At 46.3% G+C, this 20,228-nt stretch overlaps 1 pseudogene; it reads left to right on the plus strand.

Moving 5' to 3' along the window:
- Nucleotides 1-17,796: 17,796 nt before the first annotated feature.
- On the plus strand, nt 17,797-17,897 carry LOC118716827 (annotated as a pseudogene).
- Nucleotides 17,898-20,228: the final 2,331 nt, after the last annotated feature.

Raw genomic sequence — 20,228 nt, forward strand, 5'->3', positions numbered from 1 at the left:
GGGCACACACATCCCTGGATTGCAGGTTCAATCCCTGGCCCCAGTCAGGGCACATGCAGGAGGCAACCGATCAATGTGTCTCTCTCACATCAATTTTTCTTTCTCTGTAAAAAAAAAAAGAAGAAGAAGAAGAAGAAGAAGAAACCCTTTGGCGGTCCCAGGCAGCCTGACAGTCACCCCCACAGACCAACAGAAGCCCCAGATCTGCAGCCCGGCCCAGCCCAGCCCAGCCTAGCCCAGCCCAGCCTGAGATCCGTGATCAGTTCCAGGATCCTCCTGTCCCTCCTAAGGAAGCTTCATGACCCTCAGGTGCCCCCGAGGCAGGTGGCAGCTATTCTTTTCCTGTTTAGCCAGGCAGAGCAAATATTTAACGATAATTTCCTGTCCTGGAGCAAGAATATCATCTCTTAAAGGGAGAGGAACTTTAAAGGTCATCTGTCTCCCATCTCTCAATCCCGCCTTCGTATAGCCGCCCACCAGCAGGCCATTCATCCTCCAGGGATGAGGAGCTCGCTGCCTGCCAGGGTCAGTGTTGCATGGCTTTGAACACACCGGAGGCTGGCTTCCCTGCTGTGTTGTGTAGAAGAGAAATCACTGGTATACGGGGAGAGAGTGACAAAAGGGAAGGAGGCTGCTCTTTTATTATTTTTTATTTATATATTTTTATATATTTTATTGATTTTTTTTACAGAGAGGGTGGGAGAGGAGAGAGATAGAGAGCTAGAAACATCGATGCAAGAGAGACATCGACCAGCTGCCTCCTGCACACCCCACACCAGGGATGTGCCCGCAACCAATGTACATGCCCTTGACTGGAACCCTTTCAGTCCACAGGCTGACGCTCTCTATCCACTGAGCCAAACCAGTTTCGAATGGAGGCTGCTCTTTTAGATCAGTGTTTTTCAACCTTTTTTGGGCAAAGGCACACTTGTTTCATGAAAAAAATCACGAGGCACACCACCATTAGAAAATGTTAAAAAATTTAACTCTGTGCCTATATTGACTATATATAAAGTAATTCTCTTGAATATGAATCAAATAAACACAAAGAAAGTATTTTATAATTACTTTATTATGAAATATTAAGTAAACAAAATAGTGAAAAATTATAAAATTCTTGTCTTGTCTGCACCTACAGCACACCAGGCAACATCTGTGCCGCGGAACAGCGGTTGAAAAACACTGTTTTAGATATTGACGCCTGAGCAGAAGGAGCAAGTCCTGCAGGAACCTGTGGGAAGAGCCTGCTTAGCAGAGGAGCTGCCAGTGCAAAGGTCTTGGGATGGGAACAAGCTTGGCGGGCTCCAGAGGCGTATCTCAAGGAGCCCACTGTGGTTAGAGTCGAGTAAACAAGGAATTGAGTAGCAGGAGAGGAGGGCCAGCTCAGACCCGGATCCCAGCCCAGCCACCAACGTGGGTGCATCCCTTCACCTCTGGGCCTGCACACATGATCCCTCTGAGAAGTGAGCACACTGATATGTACCAAGCCCAGCCTGGGTCCCAGGGCCACTGGGAGGACCTGGGGAAGGAGAGGGCAAGGTGAGATGTATGTGGCTATTGTGAAGCCAGGAACCTGGAAGTGGGCAGAGGCCAAGCCTTAAAAGTCACGGGCACCTACCCAAGTGCTAGAATCAATACAGTAAGGACAGAGGTGCTTTGACACTGGGCTTGAGCAGGGGAGCAGGTGATCCCTCCATCTCCTGCCCCCGTCAGAGTGAAGGCTGGGACAGGTGAGCTGGCTGAGCCAACACTCCCTAGCCTACCAGTACAGTAGCTTTCCTGCTGCCTGCTAAGACCTGGACTGGTGCCCAGCTCCTCAGAAAATACAGCCCCTCCTTGATGACGATGATGCAGGATCCATGAGGTCTGAGTCACAAGCCTTGCTGATAAGGGAAGGGAACAATGTTGTCTTTTTTTTAAGGTGGGTGAGTCGAGCTCAAGCAGGCCTGAGTCTGCCAGATGGCACAGACATGTGGTCAGCTGGTCCCTGGCCTATCCCTGGCCCCTCAGCCTACATCCTGTTCCACCCTTCCTCCAGCCTCAAGGGCCCCTACCCGCCCGTCCACCTGCTGTGAGCAGCCCAGGTGTGGGCACCCGCTCCAGGGAGGCCGGGTCTAGGCACAGCCAGTTCCACAGCTTGTCCTGTCCTGGACGCCTCCGCCACCTGAGTCCAGGTCCCAGTTCTGGCCACTTCCAGTTCTTTTTTCTTTTTTTTTTCTTTTTTTAATATATTTTATTGATTTTTTACAGAGAGAAAGAGAGAGGGACAGAGAGTCAGAAATATTGATGAGAGAGTCATCTATCAGCTGCCTCTTGCACACCCCCTACTGGGGATGGACCCGCAACCAAGGTACATGCCCTTGACCGAAATCGAACCCGGAACCTTTCAGTCCGCAGGCCAACGCTCTATCCACTAAGCCAAACCAGTTTTTGGCTACAGGCTACAGGGCCCCACGATGTCAGTGGGAGGAAAGGGCACCCCCCTACTCCCTCAAAGGGAGATATCATCTCCTTGTTTGGGATCTGACTTCAAGAAGGATTCAACGAAGGGAACAACTAAAGTCACTCCTCCATGGGGATACCCATCCTGCCATTCAATGGACACTTATGAGGTACCTACTGCTGGGTACTGGTCATGGTGCCAGGTCCTGGGGCCACAGAGATGAGTGAGGAACATCCCTGTGCTCAAGGAGCTTGCAGTTTATTGTGGTGGGGAAGAGAAATGGACTCGTGGATACTTAAACCGGTATTTATAAAATGCTGTGGTTAGAGCAGTGATAGAAATAGGGATAGAGACATTCATGGACATTCACTCAATATAGACAACTTAACATCAACGTACCCACCCAAAGATACCCTGCCTCTCTCGGTTCCCCCATCTGGGTACACAGTGCGACCATCACCCAGGTGCCCACACTTATGTCTGCATTCGGGGAATCAAGTCTTACTCATTTCACCTCCCTCCTCTCCATCTCTCATATCCATCATCTCTTTTACATTTCCTCAGGCGTTGCTCTAGTTTGGCCTCCATGATCTCTCACCTTCCTTACTCATATTGTCTCCCTGCCTAAGGCCTCCCAAATTCATCCTCCATTCCACTTCCGGAACAATCTTTCTGCAATGCAGGAATAACCACATGATCCCTCTGCTTAATATTATTCAACTATTATTAGTCAATTCAATTACAATTATTCAGTCTCTATTGACTCAAGGATGAAAAGCAAACTCCTTGGCATACAATACACATCCTCCGTGACTGTGCCTTTGCTGGCCTCTTGAACTTTATCTCTTGCCTCTTCACCCTTCACTCCATTAGGTAGAACCACCTACCAGGCTTCTACGCATCCAAGCTTTAGCTCATCCTGCACCCTCCGCCCGGCACGCCCCTCTGTCACTTCCTTTTCCTTCTTTTCTAGGACCTCAGCTCTCACCATTTTGAGCCCCTCATCTGTACAGACCACTATCCTAGCTTGCACCTGTAACACTCTGTGGCTTTTTCTTGCTTATGTGAACATCTTCACTTTCTCAGAAAGAGAGACTGAGGGGACGTCTGGTTCACCTTATATCGCCAGTGCTCTGCAAAGGACCTGGCACTCATGTATTGACGATAGGGATACATCCAGGACTGAATACTCCAGGACAGCAAGGAGCCCAACTCCAGATTCTCCACTGGACTCCAGGGCTTCAGAGAGCTCTGAGGAGCAGGCTGGTCTCCAGGCGGCCCAGTCAGCGATCACTCTATGCTGTATCCATAGGGGATAGAGGTGGCACCCTATTCCTAAGGATCACATTTTTCTAGTTTTTGGCAAGAACCCAGCATCTCCTCCAAAAACCTAGATGTAATGCTTCACTCCAATTCGGGACCCACGAAGTTGCCTAGATACACAGGAGCGCTCACAGAGTAACAGTGCCCAGGCTCACGCGGGTCAGTTGGAATGCGGGGCGTTCCTCGGGCCTGGGCAGTGCCTTAGGAGGCAGTGAGGAGGCAGTGGGCCACCAGAGTCTGGGCTCTGGAGTCTGGAGACTTTGCCTGTGGGATATTCCTTTTTTTTTTTTAAATGTATTTCAATTGATTTCAGAGAGGAAAGGAGAGGGAGAGATAGAAACATCAATGATGAGGATCATTGATTGGCTGCCTCCTGCATGCCCCCTCACCGGGGATGGAACCCGCAACCCAGGCATGTGCCCTTGACCAGAATCAAACCCGGGGCCCTTCAGTTCACAGGCTGGTGCTCTATCCACTAGAGCTGCCTGTGGGTTCTTTTTCTTTTTCTTTTCTTTTTTTAATATATTTTATTGATTTCTTACAAAGAGGAAGGGAGAGGGATAGAGAGCTAGAAAATCAATGAGAGATACATCTACCAGCTACCTCTTGCACACCCCCGCACCGGGGATGTGCCCGCAACCAATGTACATGCTCTTGACCGGAATCGAACCCGGGACCCTTATATCCGCAGATTGATGCTCTATCCACTGAGCCAAACCGGCTAGGGCTGCCTGTGGGTTCTTGATCAAGTCATTTCACCTCTGAGCTCCAGATGCTCGCCTGTGATCGGGGCTACCACATGGGGTTGTGCGGAATGTGCTCATCTCCAGGGGATGCCGTTCACGGCCATCATACATAATGGGCACAGTAGTGTTCAGTCAGCTGGTGTGGTGGCAGGTCGGGAATCCAGCATCCTTAGTGGCAACCTCCACAGGCCGTGCAACATGCTCACAGGATCCTGGAGTGTGCTGGGAGCCCCAGAGCCCTATTCCCAACCTCCCACTCCCACGCGTCTCTTTGGATGCTGCCACCACACCCTCCTGAGGTTGCTTTCAGTCCCGGGTGTAGTCACACCGTCTCCAGCTGCAGGCAGGCTTACTACACCCAGTCCCATTGCAGCAAGCTTACATCATCCTAACTTTGTGGACTTAACCACTTGAGGGAGCTTCTCCACAGCCTCCTTCAGTCTACAGAAAAGCCCCAGGGGGACTCTGATTGAATAGGGTAAGTCCTGTGCTCATCTCTTGGACCCATCAATGTGGCCAGAGGATTGGCCTTTTATGACTGGCCAGGCTGGGGTATGTGTATCATGTTGCCAAAGCAGCAGGTTAACGCAGTTAGTGGCTGTGTGGCCTGACAAAAGGTAGGAGAGTCTTTGGGGCTAACGTCTTCAGTGCAGGTCCTCAGAGTCTTTCCTCGCCTCTGTGTCCCATGCGCCCCTGGTGGTGGTGCACGCCTCTGGAGGCAGTGTGCTCACTCCCGGCCAGGCCAGGCGCTGTCAGCAGCCCATGGTTGTGGGACCAGACAAGTTCAGGAGGGTTCGGTTCTCAGGCTCAAAGGCACTTGCTAAGTATTTGCTATGCTCAGTGTTGTTGTTATCCCCCTTTATAAAAGAGAGAACCAGCCTTCATATAGATTTAAGATTTACCCAAGGTCACACAGCTGGTAAATTCTAAAACAGGCAAAGCTTATTTTTAGTGACATAAACGAAGCAGTGGTTACTTCTAGATTAGCATTTGGGGAGGTTTTCCTGGAAAGGGCGGGAGGTGATGAAAATGTTCTATGTATTATTCAGAGTGATAATTGCACTGATGCATTTAATTGTCAAAATTCATCAAATTAAATATTTAAGCTCTGTGCATTTCATAGTGTGTAGATATTTTAAAAACTGAGTAACACGTCCACTTTAAATTGCTTACCACCAGGTGGCAGTGGTGCCCAATGCCCAAGAGACTGTCGTTTGTGCCATGACTAAGATTCCTGAATGTTCTGGAAAGCTTGACGCATTGTTTTGTGGGCATGTATTTTTAATTTCAATCAATTGTGTTGTTCTGGCGATCTCTTTCTGTTCCTTACTCTCCCCTCCCCATTCAGCTTTGTCTCTTACAGATCTATTTACAATGCTGTGTGGATATCTACTTCATTGCTCGTTACGGGGATAGAATATTCCAGTGATGAGGGCCTTGTTGGGTCCAGCTCTCCAACCATCACAAATAACCTTAGATAAAATAACCTCTTACATTTCTCTTTATGGACCTGTGCAAAATTTCTCCAATTATATGGCCAAGAGTGGGATCCTTCCTATCTCTATTCATATTTATTTATTTGAACTTCAAAAAACCCTTTTAGTTAATAAAGTTTCCCACATTTCTTGTGCTAGAACAGCTGAGTCAAAGCAATATCTAAAACTTTTAAGTGAAAGGAAATATTTGCTGTGAGTCCTTTTATCTTCTAGGTCTCCTTGCAAAAGGAAGTGTTATTTATGATGCGGTTTAAACCTACAAAATAGTGTTGTTGACACGATTTGAACCTCCAAATTGATAATCATGGGTTTTATTCTACTAAATAAATTTCTCCCAATTCTTTGCGATAAGACAGCTAAATTTAAGCAAAATCCTAAATTTTAGTTTTTATATTTATCTATTTATCTATTTATTTATTTATATTTTAGCAAATAGTTTATCATAAGATATACCTTCAATGATACACAGATACTTACATTATGATTCATAACAGTAACAAAAGTACAGTTATTAAGTAGCAACGAAAATAATTTTATGGTTGGGGGTCACCATAACATGAGGAACTGTATTAAAGGGTCTTGGAATTAGCCGAAACCAGTTTGGCTCAATGGATAGAGTGTCGGCTTGGGGACTGAAGGGCCCAGGGTTCGATTCTGGTCAAGGGCATGTACCTTGGTTGCGGGCATATCCCCAGTAGGGGGTGTGCAAGAGGCAGCTGATCGATGACTCTCTCTCATCGATGTTTCTAGCTCTCTATCTCTCTCCCTTCCTCTCTGTACAAAATCAATAAAAAAATAAAATAAATAAAATAAAAATAAAGCGTCTTGGAATTAAAAAGGTTGAGAACCACTCAGGCAGGGGTCTTCAAACTACGGCCCGCGGGCCACATGCGGCCCGCAGAGGAGTCTGATCCAGCCCGCCAGGTTTTTTGGGCAGTGAACGCAGCTGAGGTGTTACAGTAGGAATTAGTAGTTCATATAGTCCGGCCCTCCAGCTCTCTGAGGGACCGTGATTTGGCCCCCACTTTAAAAAGTTTGAGGACGCCTGGTAGAGGGTGAACAGGTGGTCTAGTTTTGCAATCTCTTCCCCTCCCAACAGGTCATGCCTGGGGCACTGTGGGGTGAGTTTGGCACGAGACTGCAGGCAGGCTCGGCCGGGGCAGGGGCCTTGGTGAGGACCGAGGGGAAGACTCTTCCCACACTCTGGGCTTGTCATGTGACTAGCCCAGGCCGGGAGGAACTGACGGGAAGGAAACCACAGCTTCAGTAAGAGCGATGAACAGCAGCAGAACATGCCCCTCCAAATTATACTGCTTTGTGCCCCCCTTTTCTGTGGTTTTGCCTTCCACAGTTTCAGTTACAGTCAACTTTGTCTGAAAATATTAAATGGAGAATTCCAGAAATAAATAATTCAGAAATTTAAAACTGTGTGCCATTCGGAAGAGCGTGACGAAATCTCCCACTGTCGCATTCTGCCCTGCCAGGATGTGACTCAGCCCTTTGCCCAGGGAATCCACACTGTATATACTCCCTGGCCGTTAGTCACTCTGTAGCCATCTCCGTTATCAGGTCAACTGTCAAGGTATCCTGGTGTTTGTGTTCAATAATCCTTATTTTACTTAGTAATGGCCCTAAAGCATAAGAGTAGCGATGCTGGCAGTTCACATATGCCAAAGGAAAGCCATAAAGCTTCCTTTTGGTGAAAACCTGGGGGGTGGGCAGGGGATGAGTGGAGGGGAGTAAAAGGGTGGGGGGATGGGAGACATCTACAATACTGTCAACAGTAAAAAAAAAATCTATAATAATAAAAGCACAATATGCTAATTAGACCAGACATCCCTCCAGATGACCTTCCGGATAAAGCCCCTTGCACGAATTTCATGCATCGGGCCTCTAGTTAATATAATAAAAAAGTGCTTCCTTTAAGTGAAAATGTGAGGACAGTACAGTAAGATATTTTGAGAGACCACATTCACATAACTTTTATTACAGTATATTGTTACTAATATAATTGTTCTGCTTTATTATTAGTGATTGTTATGTGCCTAATTTATAAATTAAACTTTATCACAGAATGCATGTATAGAAAAATACATGTAGGGTTTGGTACTACCCACAGTTTCAGGCATCCACTGGGGGTCTTGGAATGTACCTCCACAGGGAAGGGGGGACTACTGTATTGACTATTTCGAGCCAAAGGCATTTGAAAATCAGCAGATGCTTGGAGAGGCTTTCCATGAACTGTCCTTATTTGTCTACAGACAGATCCTCCAAAAAGGAACTCATTGGTTAATGTTCCTCCTCCCAGAGGCATCGTCAACCAGGGAAGATTAACTCTCACCTCAGGAGAGAAGACTAGAAGTCAACGTCATCACACACGGAAGATAAACTTTGTCACAAACCAACATACTGCCAATCTCTTCTTCTATCTTTCCTAAAAACAATATCCTCTCCCCTAAGAGGCCTACGCCACCCTCCTCTTTCCTTATTAAAATGGTATTTAATCCTGCATTAATTCTAAACCATCTCAAGGAGTTACTCATTTCCCCCTGGTTATCTCCCACGTATACATGAGGTATACATGTTAAGAAAGTTCTGCTTGTTTTTCTCTAGTTAATCTCTCTTTTATTATAGGGGTCTCAGCTAAGAACTCAAAAGTGTAGAGATAAAAGTGTTTTTCCTCCCCTACAACAGCAAAACAAAACAAAACATGGAAATCAAAACACTGCCTTTCAGCTTATAGTTTCGCCTCTGACCCCAGGAGATGGTATGTGTGATGCATCCCCAGTAGGGGGTGCCTGTCACCAGGGGTAGAGTCCCATCTTTATTCAAGGACAGGGATGGTTCTGACTCAACTTGTTTCCCAGCATCCTATTCCAGGTGGCCCACCGAACCCCGGCTGAAAGACTAAGAACTCCCATGTCTCCATAGTAGGTACTCAGGACAATTGGAATCACTGGAGCAACCCCACTCCTACCGGAAGCCCTCATTAGAAGGGTTCCTGCCTTACCTCCTCCTTCTCTATTCTGAAGAAGGAGTTGTTTGCTGAGGTTCTGACATTAACAAGGACAAGGCATATCCAGAGCTGGATACCTTGGGTGGGTGTTGCTAGGGTCAGTCTGGTCTGTTCCTGATAACGTGGTCAGAACATGATGTATGTGTTCTCTTAAAAACAAATAAATACAATTCTGGCTACAAAAAATAATACATCCTCATTGTAGAAAATTGGGGGGGGAAATAGGCGTATGAAAAAATAAATATTACCCCTGACTTCACCATCTAAAGACAATCTTTTTGCACTTGGTGATTTCCTCACAAGTTTTCTTTTCCTCTATGCATATATGCATATGTATTTAAATTAATTGAGATTTTTAAAAAAAGATGTTTCATGACTTTTTTATTTGGCAGTTGCTAAATTACTAAAATCATGTAGGTTGAGGCATGAGGAAATAATTCTATTCTTGCTGTAACTAGCCTAGGATATATGAAACTTTCCAGTCCTGTGCCAATGCCTGGATATACATTAAAACTCGGGGCCCTAGCCATTTTGGCTCAGTGGATAGAGCATCGGCCTGAGGACTGAAGAGTCCTGGGTTTGAAGCCGGTCAAGGGCACATGCCTGGGTTGCAGGCTCATCCCCAGTAGGAGATATGCAGGAGGCAGCCGATGTTTCTGTCTCTCTCTCTCCCCCTTCCTCTCTGAAATCAATAAAAATATATTTTAAAAAACGCACACACACACACACACACAAAAAAAAACCCTCCTTGGTGTGAATATCGGGGGTGGGGGTGGGGGTGTCCATTGAAAAAAGAGACATATGTAAAACTTTAGACAATAAATAAACAAAAAAAATCCTCCAGATAAACCTCTGATAACCCTCCAAAGAACTAAAGGAAAAAAAGTTCATGTATCCAGACAGCGTGACATTCATTACCCAGACCATATCTGTTATCTAGAGCAGCAGTCACCAACCTTTTGGACCGCGGTCGGTGGACCACTGGTTGGCGACTGCTGATCTAGAGGATTTCCATCTTGAACTAATCCCAGGGCTAAGAACTAATCCCAGGACTGATTCTTCTCAAGAATGTACTGTTTACTCTAAGAACTCCTCACCTGTTGTTCTTCTTTGGAACACTCTGATATCGCCTAGTTGTGTTTCTTGTCTGCAAATCTGAGACCCTTGAGTAAGCCTTTTCTTTTATTTCTAGCCAAAGCCTCCACACGCCTTTCAAGTTTATTCAACAAAGGTACTTGGCCAGCATATAAATTCCCCGGTTAATCTCTCCTCACCCACCCCACCCATCCCCACCTTCCCTCTGAGGTTCAACAGTCTGTTCCATGCTTCTGTGTCTCTGAATCTATTTTGTTTGTTGGTTTCTTTTCTTCATTAGATTCCACATATGAGTGAGATCATGTGACACTAATCTTTTTCTGACTGGCTTATTTTGTTTAGCACAATACTCTCCAGGTCTCTCCATGCTGTCTCAAAGAGTAAGAGATCCTTCTTTTTTGCAGCTGCATAGTATTCTAGGCTGTAAATGTACTACAGCTTTTTAATCCATTCATCTGCTGATGGGCCCTTGGGCTGTTTCCAGATCTTAGCTACTGTAAATTGTGCTGCTATGAACATAGGGGTGCATATATTCTTTCTGTTTGGTGTTTTTGGTTTCTTAGAATATATTCCTAGAACTGAGATCACTGGGTCAAATGGCAGTTCCATATTTAATTTTTTAAATAAACTCCATACTGTTTTCCATAGTGGCTGCACTGCATTCATTTGAGAAAGGAACAGAGAACCTATTTAGAGAAATAATGGCAGAAAATGTCCCTAATCTGATGAAGGAAAAAGTCACCCAAGTTCAGGAAACACAGAGAGTCCCAATCAAGATGAACCCCAAAAGACACACCTATTCAAATCATAATTAAAATGGCAAACATTAAAGACAAAGAAAGAATCTTAAAGGCTGCAAAAGAGAGATAAAAGTTACCTACAAGAGAACTCCCGTTAGACTGCCAGCTGATTTCTCAATAGAAACGCTTTAGGCAGAAGGGAGTGGCATGAAGTATACAAAATAGTGAAATCCAAGGGACTGAATCCAAGACCACTCTGTTCATTCAGAATTGAAGGTACAATAAAGAGCTTCATGGACAAAAAAAGGCTAAAAGAGTTTATTGCTAACCAAACCATTTGCTTTTATTTAAACACTAGAGGCCTGTTGCACAAAATTCATGCGGGTGGGGGAGTCCCTCAACTAGGCCTGCACCCCATCCAATCCAGGACCCCTTGGGGGATGTTCGTCTGCCTCTAGCAATCTGGGACTGCTGGCTCCTAATCACTTGCCTGCCTGCCTACCTGCCTGATTACCCCTAACCCCTCTGCCTGCTTGCCTGATTGCCTCTAACCACCTCTGCCTGCCTGATCACCCCTAACTGCCTCTGCCTCACCCTGCACCTGGGACCCAGGATTCCCTTCTTCGGCTGGTCACAGGAACCCAGGACCCGGGCTTCCCTCCTTCTGGCCGACCGCAGACACCCAGGACCCGGGACGGCTTTGCCCGGGACGGCTGCAGCCGCAGGGGACCATGGGAAGGCAGCTTTGCCTGGACTGCAGGCGCAGGCTCCAAGGACTGCAGGGTGCACAGCTTGTCCCTCTCCCAGGCTGCAGGTGCAGGCGCAGCTGCTGGCACCCAGGACAGTGGGGCGGGTGGCTTGTCCCTCTCCCGGGCCGCAGCATGGCTGGTCCCCAATCCTCTCTCCCCAGTGTCGAGTGTCTTATGGTGTGAGGGCATGAGGGCGGGAGGGCGTGGTGACCATTTGCATATTAGCTCTATATTATATAGGATTCAGCTCACTAAACAACTTTCTGATTTTTCTTCCCATCTATCCCCAAACCAGCAGGAGAACAGATCTTGGGCAGTGAGTACACATATGCTGCTGTTTGGGAAGGAATGGCATCCACCATGTTCTAATAAATTTCCTTTGACGGCTACATCAGGCTTGGGTGGTATTAGTGAGACTTACCTGGTGCTCTAAGAAAGAACAGATTCTGGCCCAGAGAACCAGGTTTTGGACGTAAGGGACTCAGTCAGGGTGCTGTCCCTCGGCAATACCACTGCCATTACATCCCCAAGACCCCTGAGTGCTTCTGGGGCATGACTAAATAGTAAGCGTCCAACTAGTCACCATTCTCTAGTTGCTGGACACTTAGGCCGTTGCCAGTCTTTCACTGTTACATACGACACAGGGATGAAGGTCTTTGTGATTCGGGTTCTTTTGCTGTTGATTTGTATTTCAAGTGATTCCCTTAGCGTAAATGGTCAGAACTGGGAATATTCTTGTCAAATTCAACCCTTCCCCTTTTAAAAAAAAAATATATTTTTATTGTTTTCAGAGAGGAAGGGAGAGGGTGAGATAGAGATATCAATGATGAGAGAGAATCATTGATTGGCTGTCTCCTGCACACCCCATACTGGGGACTGAGTCCACAGCCCGGGCATGTGCCCTGACTGAGAATCGAATCATGACCTCCCGGTTCATAGGTCAACACTCAACCACTGAGCCAGGCAGCCCGGCAAGAACCCTGGTCAGGGTGGAAGGCAACCAATTAATGTTTTTCTCTCTTTGTCTCTCTCCCTTCCTCTCTCTAAGCACCTCCTTGGGCAAGAATTAAAAACAATAAAGACGCTTGCAATGATTTCAGAAATGTTGTACTAGTTTAAAATCTGTGTGCGCACAAGTGTACATGCATACGTTCTTTAGCTTCTATTGGGGATAGATCTTCATTAACATTTGTTAATCTCTTGCGGTCTTTTGGGAGTCATCTATTCAAGTCCTTCACTATTAAGAAGTATTTTATTTCAATCTCTGGGGGATTTTGTGTCCTAGATTCTTCATTCTGTCCTCTTTTGGATAGAAAGGGGCTCTTCTCCTGCCTCTAAATCCTTTGGATATTCCTTTTTGAATTCAAGTTCCTTTGTCAGGGGAGGGCTGGGCTTGGGTGGCTAAGTGCTTCGGTGAGACAGAGACTGACGCATGCAAAGCTGGCTGAGCTTTCCTCCCGAAGTGGACAGTCTTCAAACGGAAGAAATTAGTCTGTATGTAGTTTTCTTTTCACTCTCCTTTTTTTAAACACCCCAGAGAGACCCTACATGCTTTTCTTCTCCTTATGTGATTCAAGTTGAGTCTCTAAATAGACTACGCTCTTTTTAGGAGGCCAAGGCACACATTACAGGAAATGTGTCGTTTAAAGTGACTTTTTGAAGTCGCATGGTATCTTCTCATCCCCCTCTGAGCTGTTGCCTTCTTTGGCTCAGGGATAGAGAAAAACTTTCTCTTCTTCCTTCCCCCACTACTTTTCCCTCCCAAGACTGTCACAGAGAGCATTGCTTGTCCTGTGAAACTTGCACACAGGTGGTTAGTAGGCGGCAAGCATAACAGAGTTGTGCATGTATGGCAGTGCAGAAGGTATGGCCACCTTAATTAATGGAAAGGGTTTGGAAATAGAATTTAAAAAGCAGCTAAGTTTCTATCAGATCCCACTCTTTTTTTTTTTTTTTTTTATACAGAGAGGAAGGGAGAGAGATAGAAAGCCAGAAATGTCGATGAGAGAGAAACATCGACCAGTTGCCTCCTGCACACCCCCCACTGGGGATGTGCCCGCAGCCAACGTACATGCCCTTGACCGGAATCGAACCCAGGACCTTTCATTCCACAGGCCGACGCTCTATCCACTGAGCCAAACCGGTTTCGGCTCAGATCCCACTCTTGCCTCACTGGTACTATCATAAGTCCTTGTTCTCCGTATTGGTGCCAGAGACAGTCATTTATCTATCTATCTATCTATCTATCTATCTATCTATCTATCATCCATCCATCCATCCATCCATCCATCCATCCATCCAGGTATACATGCATACATTCATCTTAAATTTCATTCATTCATTTGTTCATTTTTGCAATGATTCTTCCATCTTTCCATCCACTCTTATATCCACCAATGCCCTACTCTGTGAAGCAGGCTGAAAACACAAGAAGTTTGTTTAAAATATGCCTGTATAAATTCCCCTTTTCCCCCAAAGGTCTTACCTGACTGCCCAATCTGAATATCCTTTTCATCATATTCTTTTCCATAATAGTCTTTCTTTTCCTTTAGAGCATTTATTAGAATTCATTATTATGTACTTACTAGAGGCCCGATGCATGAAATTCCTGCAAGCGTAGGCCTTCCTCCCCCCGGCTGCCGGCTCCAGCTTCCCTCTGGCACTTGGGACTCAGGCTTCCCTCACAGCCCCAGCTTCATCCGGAATGTCATCCAGTCTAATTAGCATATTATGTTTTTATTATTACAGATTCGTATGTTTTTTGCTTAATATTTGTCTATCCCAATTGACAGGAAGCTCCATGGGCATAGGCCCTATTGTCACCAGAAAGGGACTGAGTCTGTCGTGTGTGGGTTTTTTACTTCCTGCAGGGAAGACCTCACCGTGCTGGTCCAGGTGATTTTGAGAGCACGCCTATTAAAGCAGAGGACAGTGACACACAGGGAGGGCTTGGGACAGAAGAAGCAACAGGAGGGAGCCTGGCGGTGCTCTGCTTTGGTTCCCTAGCAATGGTATAGGAAAGAAGTGACCCACAGAGGCAGGGCTGCTGTTAGCTCCCTGGAAAGTCAGGGTCCAGGGGCCCTTGGAGACAGGTTCACGGGTTAGCCTAAGACAAGCTGCCACTGCCTGCTACTCCCCTGTGTGCACGTCTTGCTGGGGCCCTTAGAATTAGGAGAAACACAGCAGACATACACACCCAGTACAGTGAGAGGAAAGGAGTGGGCATGCTCCATGGGGAGCCTAAGCTGGCTGTGTTTACCTTGAGGGTTTTATCTGATTTCTAAAGGCGGGAATTTTAGGGGAGGTCTCAGGGAAGGATCTCAATAAAACATTCATCAGCATCCCAGGTGTGTCCTTTCAGGGTCACGGTTTCCCCTGATTGGTCAGTGCTACGGGCAGGGGTCTGTTTATTAGCCATTGCATCTGGTCCTGGTGTCTGCCGATGCATCGCTCCACCTGCTGTTGCTGCTTTTCTGGGACTGGAGCTGAAATACAATGGAGACTTGGATGTCGTCTCTAGTTTGACCAAAACTCTGTCTCCGTGGTCAGCAGACCTAAGGCCTTTTTCCTAAAATTATTTGGTGTGAGTCATTTTCCTGAGGGCCCAGCTCTTAAGGGAGAGGTCATGCAAGGGCTTACACAAGAGTGATATGAGGCTATTCTCCAGCCCTTTGTTCTTCATCTAAGAGGGTCAAAACCAGCAATATGCCAGGGGAGGAGAATTCAGGAGAGGGTCCTAACTGCATGACTATCTATATGAAAGGTCAGGGGGTTTAAATCATAGAACCAGCGCTATGCCAAGAGGAAAAGTCACTCTGAGGGGGAGTCCTTGTTTTCCTAGTTTTGCCCTTTGTAAGGTTCCTGGGCCTCTCTGCTGTAGTAACCTTCTGTACCTGGCCCATCGCCCTTGCTCGGCTCATGTCTGTCTGTCCACCACACTATAACTGCTTTACTTACATTGCATACTCAACATTGGACCTGTGTCTGGTATAAGTAGACATTCACTGAATGAATTAGTGAATAATCACTGATCATATCCAGGAGTGATCATTTCTTGCACTAAACCTGCGACACTCAAAGTGTCATCCTTGGACCAGCAGCAACAAGAAGGCCTGGCTACTTGTTGGAAGTGAAAATTCTTGCCCCAACCTCCAGACAAGAATTAGAGTCAGAGTCAGAATTAGAATGGAACCCAGCAATTCATCTTTAAACAGCCTTCTGGGGGATTCTGATGCACATTAACTTTTGAAAACAATGTACTGAATTGATAAATGACCATGTTAGTCTACCTCAAACACCTACAGATTTTAGCACATAGACCAGAGAAATGATGCCTAAATTGGAGAATCCCTCGAGAAGGTGATATCTTCAAGGTAAGCTAGATGAGCCAGGCAAGGCAATTCAGACAGGAAACTGTATCCCCCAAATAGGCCTGGATTTGCCTGGCCTTTGGAGGGATCTGTAAGTAGTTCAGTGGAAGGGTCACATGCACATCAGGGAATGGCTTGAGGTGAGAATGAAGAAGTAGTCAAGGGTCTTAAATGTTAAGTTGCAAATTGGGTCCTGGCAGGGTAGCTCAGTCGGTTAGAGTGTCCTCCAATTGTGCCAAGATTGAGGGTTTGACTGGTAGGGCACCTGCAAGAGTCAACCAATGAGTGCATGAATAGGTGGATCAATAAAACTCGATGTTTCTCTGGCTCCCTTCCTCTCTCTCTCTCTCTCTCTCTCTCTCTCTCTCTCTCTCTCTCTCTCTCAATCAATTAAAACAAAAAGTTTCAAGCTGGGAGGTAACTCAATATTCCCTTCCCTTTCCCTACAGCTGTGCCGAGGACTGGCCTGAGTCAGACTTCTGAGGGCTCAGCTCCCGACAGCCTTCTTCCTTCCTCCTCCCTCTTCTCTCATCTCCTCCCTTCCCCTGAGAGCAAGACGCCCTAGCTCCCAGGCCAGCCCCATCCCTCCCTTCCTGGCCTACCCGCTGATGTCAGCTTCACTCAGTGTTTTCGGCCTTGAGCCAGGCCTGGCCCAGCCTCCCGGGTTCAGGGGCAATCCCTGGGTGCTGCTGTGCTCTTTGGAAGCCGCGCCAGTGCACCTAGCAGGGGGGCTCACCGGGGCATCCAGGGCTCAAGAGAAAGTCTCTTTCTCCAGAGACGTCTTGTTCCGGGGCAGGGAAGGGTGGTGTCAGAGCTGTAGTTTCTCAGGACCCAAGCTTTTGTCACTCAGCACCACCCACCCCAGGGGAACTGGCTGAGTCCCCTCCAATTGCACCGCTGACTCACAGCTGGACTGGTCTCCAGGATCTTCAACTCAATTGTGCTGAAGGTGACAAGGGTGATAGAAACCTTAACAATAGCTACTATTAATCAAGCACGTAGTGGGCTGGCACTATGAGTCACTTTATGTAACCCAAGGCCCCTTGTAATAAACTAGAGGCCTAGTGCATGAAATTTGTGCAGGGGGGCGGGGGATTCCTCAGTCCAGCCTGCACCCTCTCCAATCCAGGACTCCTCAGGGAATGTCCGACTGCTGGTGTAGGCCCAATCCTGGGGATCAGGCCTTAATCAGCAGATGGGATATCTGGCTCCTAACTGCTTGCCTGCCTAACTGTCCCCTCTGCCAGGCTTATCATCCATAACTGCCTCTGTCTGCCAACTTGATTGCCCCCAACAGCCCCTCCCTGCCAGCCAGGTCACCCCTAACTGCCCCCCTCTGCTGGCCTGGTCGCCCCTAACCGCACCACCCCTGCCAGCCTGGTTGCCTCCAATTTCCACCCCCAATGGCCTGGTCGCTCCTCACTGCCTCCCTACATGCCAGCCTGGTCGTCCCCAAGTGCCCCCCTGCTAGCCTGGTTGCTCCTCACGCCCCCCCCACTACTGGTCTGGTCACCCCTTACAGCCCCCCTGCCAATCTGGTTGCCTCACACAGCCTACTGTTCAGTCGTTTGGTCATCTCTCACTAACCTCCCTGCCAGCCTTGTCACCCCATTCAGCCTGCTGTTCGGTCATTACTGTGAGGGCATCCTGACCACTTTGCATACTACCCTTTTATTAGTATAGATATTTTTCAACACCATCTTTAGCATTCATAGATAATATGACCAACCTACATCACAGCTTTGTAATATTAAACCATGAAATGTCACATGTAAAGAGGTAAGTAAAATAAATGTATAATATAAGAATATATATTTCCTGCCCTCTTGGGCAGCAGATACACTAAAACTGGAATGATACAGAGAAGATTAGCATGGCCCTGCACAGGGATAACAAATTCATGGATCATTCTTTTTTTTCTTTCTTTTTTTAAAATATATTTTATTGATTTTTTTATAGAGAGGAAAGGAGAGGGATAGAGAGTTAGAAACATCGATGAGAGAGAATCATCAATCAGCTGCCTCTAGCACACCTCCTACTGGGGATGTGCCCGCAACCCAGGTACATGCCCTTGACAGGAATCGAACCTGGGACCTTTCAGTCTGCAGGCTGACGCTCTATCCACTAAGCCAAACTGGTTTCGGCATCATTCTATATTTTTTAAAAAGCATGTATAGCTCGTTGGTTAGAGCATCCTCCCAATTCACCAAGGTTGCAGGTTTGGTCCCCCGTCAGGGCACATAGGAGAATCGGTGTATAAACAAATGGAACAACAAATCAATGTTTCTCTCTGTGTGTCTCTCCTTCCTCTCTCACTAAAATCAATTTTTTAAAAAGTATCTATCTATCTTTATGTATTTTACTATAGAAATTCTTGGACAGACACCCTCCACACACACACACACACACACACACACACACACAAGGAGATATAACTAAGCAATCATATGCTTGTGCCTTAGATCCTCTGTGAATATGCAACTAGGAATACAGACTGATACAGATATGTTACAGTATTCACTCAGATACCAGGAGAGTGTGAACTCCCCTGCTTACGTTCCAAATAAAACAGAGTTCCATTTCCCTTGATTGTCATGGTGTGCTGCTCTCTTTCTTGCCCCTCCATCCAGCCGCTTCCCTTCTCTTCCCTGCTTTTGGCCCTAGAAGCCTGACCCACAAACCATACTCCTGCCCTCTGGTTTCCTGTTGTGTTTGGCGAATGAGAGCCCTGGTAAGAGATGGAGTGAGGGAGGAGAGGAAGATTGGATGTTTATTTTTCTGCCTACCTCCCTAGCTATATCCCTCAAACTAAGGTCACTGCTGCTCTCAAGGTGGCTATGGTGAGTTTTTCCCATTCAGGCCCCTTTTGGCAGAGAATGCTAGCTTTTATCCTAACAGGCATTATCCCACCTTTTTTACCCTTACATTGGGGGCAGTAATGTGCCTGGCTAATAAAACCACATTTCCTTGCCTTTGTTGCAGAAAGAGATGTCTAATGAGAAGTCAGTGGGGTTTTGAGAAAGCTATTATGGGGTCTAAAAAAAATTATACTTTTCTCCACCTTCTAAGTTCTCCTCGCTGGGCTAATAATCACACTAACAGAGACAGGTCAACAGGAGAAAATAAAAATTTTAATGCATGTGTATGGGGAATTCACGTAAGCATGAACATTCCAAAGACAACGTGTGTGATGAGAAATGCAGTTAGGCAATTTCCTCATTGTGAGAATATCAGAAGGTGCATTTACACGAAGCTAGGTGGAACAGCCTACTGCACACCTCGTCTGGCACTCCTAAGCTACGAGCCTGTTACTGTACAAAACAACATGAGATCAAATCAAGCCCAGGAGAAAATGATGCAATCAAAAGACAGTAAAAATATGAGATGTAAGAGGCTGTTGCCCATATAACACAGCATACTGTTTTATAGCAATGTGTTTTTAATCAATTATTTTAGAGAAAGAGAGAGAGAGAAGAGAAACATCACGTGAGAGAAAAACATTCATCGGCATGTGCCCTGATGGAATCAAACTGGCAACCTCTTGGTGCTCAACCAACTGAGCCACACTGGCCAGAGCAACAACAGCAACCCTTTTTTTTTTTTTTTTTTTTTTTTTTTTTTTTACAGAAAGAAGGGAGAGAGATAGAGAGCTAGAAACGTTGATGAGAGAGAAACATCGACCAGCTGCCTCTTGCACACTCCCTACTGGGGATGTGCCCACAACCAATGTATATGCCCTTGACTGGAATCGAACCTGGGACCCTTCAGTCCGCAGACCAAAGCTCTACCACTGAGCCAAACCGGTTTCGGCAGCAGCAACCCTTTTTAATGGAGATAAAAAGTATATATTCAATACATAGAGTAAATATATAAACCAGTAGCATAGTCGTTTATGATTGTCATTATGTGCTAAACATAATTGTACGTGTTATGCTTTATGACTTGGCGATGGCTACAACATCATTCAGCAACAGGAATTTTTCAGCTCATTATAACCTTGTGGGACCCCTTTGTTTATGTGGTATAATACATTGTTGATCCAAATGTCATTATGCGGTATATGACTGTATTCTACCTTGTTTCCCTGAAAATAAGACAGTGTTTTATATCTTATTTTCAGGGGATGTCTTATCTTTCCATGCGCTAGGTCTTATTTTCGGAGGATGTCTTATTTTCAGGGAAACACGGTAGAGTCAGATGAGATTGCTGTAATAGGATGTTGTAAATATCAAACATGTGTTAGACTGTGT

This window comes from Pipistrellus kuhlii, unplaced genomic scaffold (assembly GCF_014108245.1).
Source record: "Pipistrellus kuhlii isolate mPipKuh1 unplaced genomic scaffold, mPipKuh1.p scaffold_m20_p_12, whole genome shotgun sequence".
NCBI lineage: Eukaryota > Metazoa > Chordata > Mammalia > Chiroptera > Vespertilionidae > Pipistrellus > Pipistrellus kuhlii.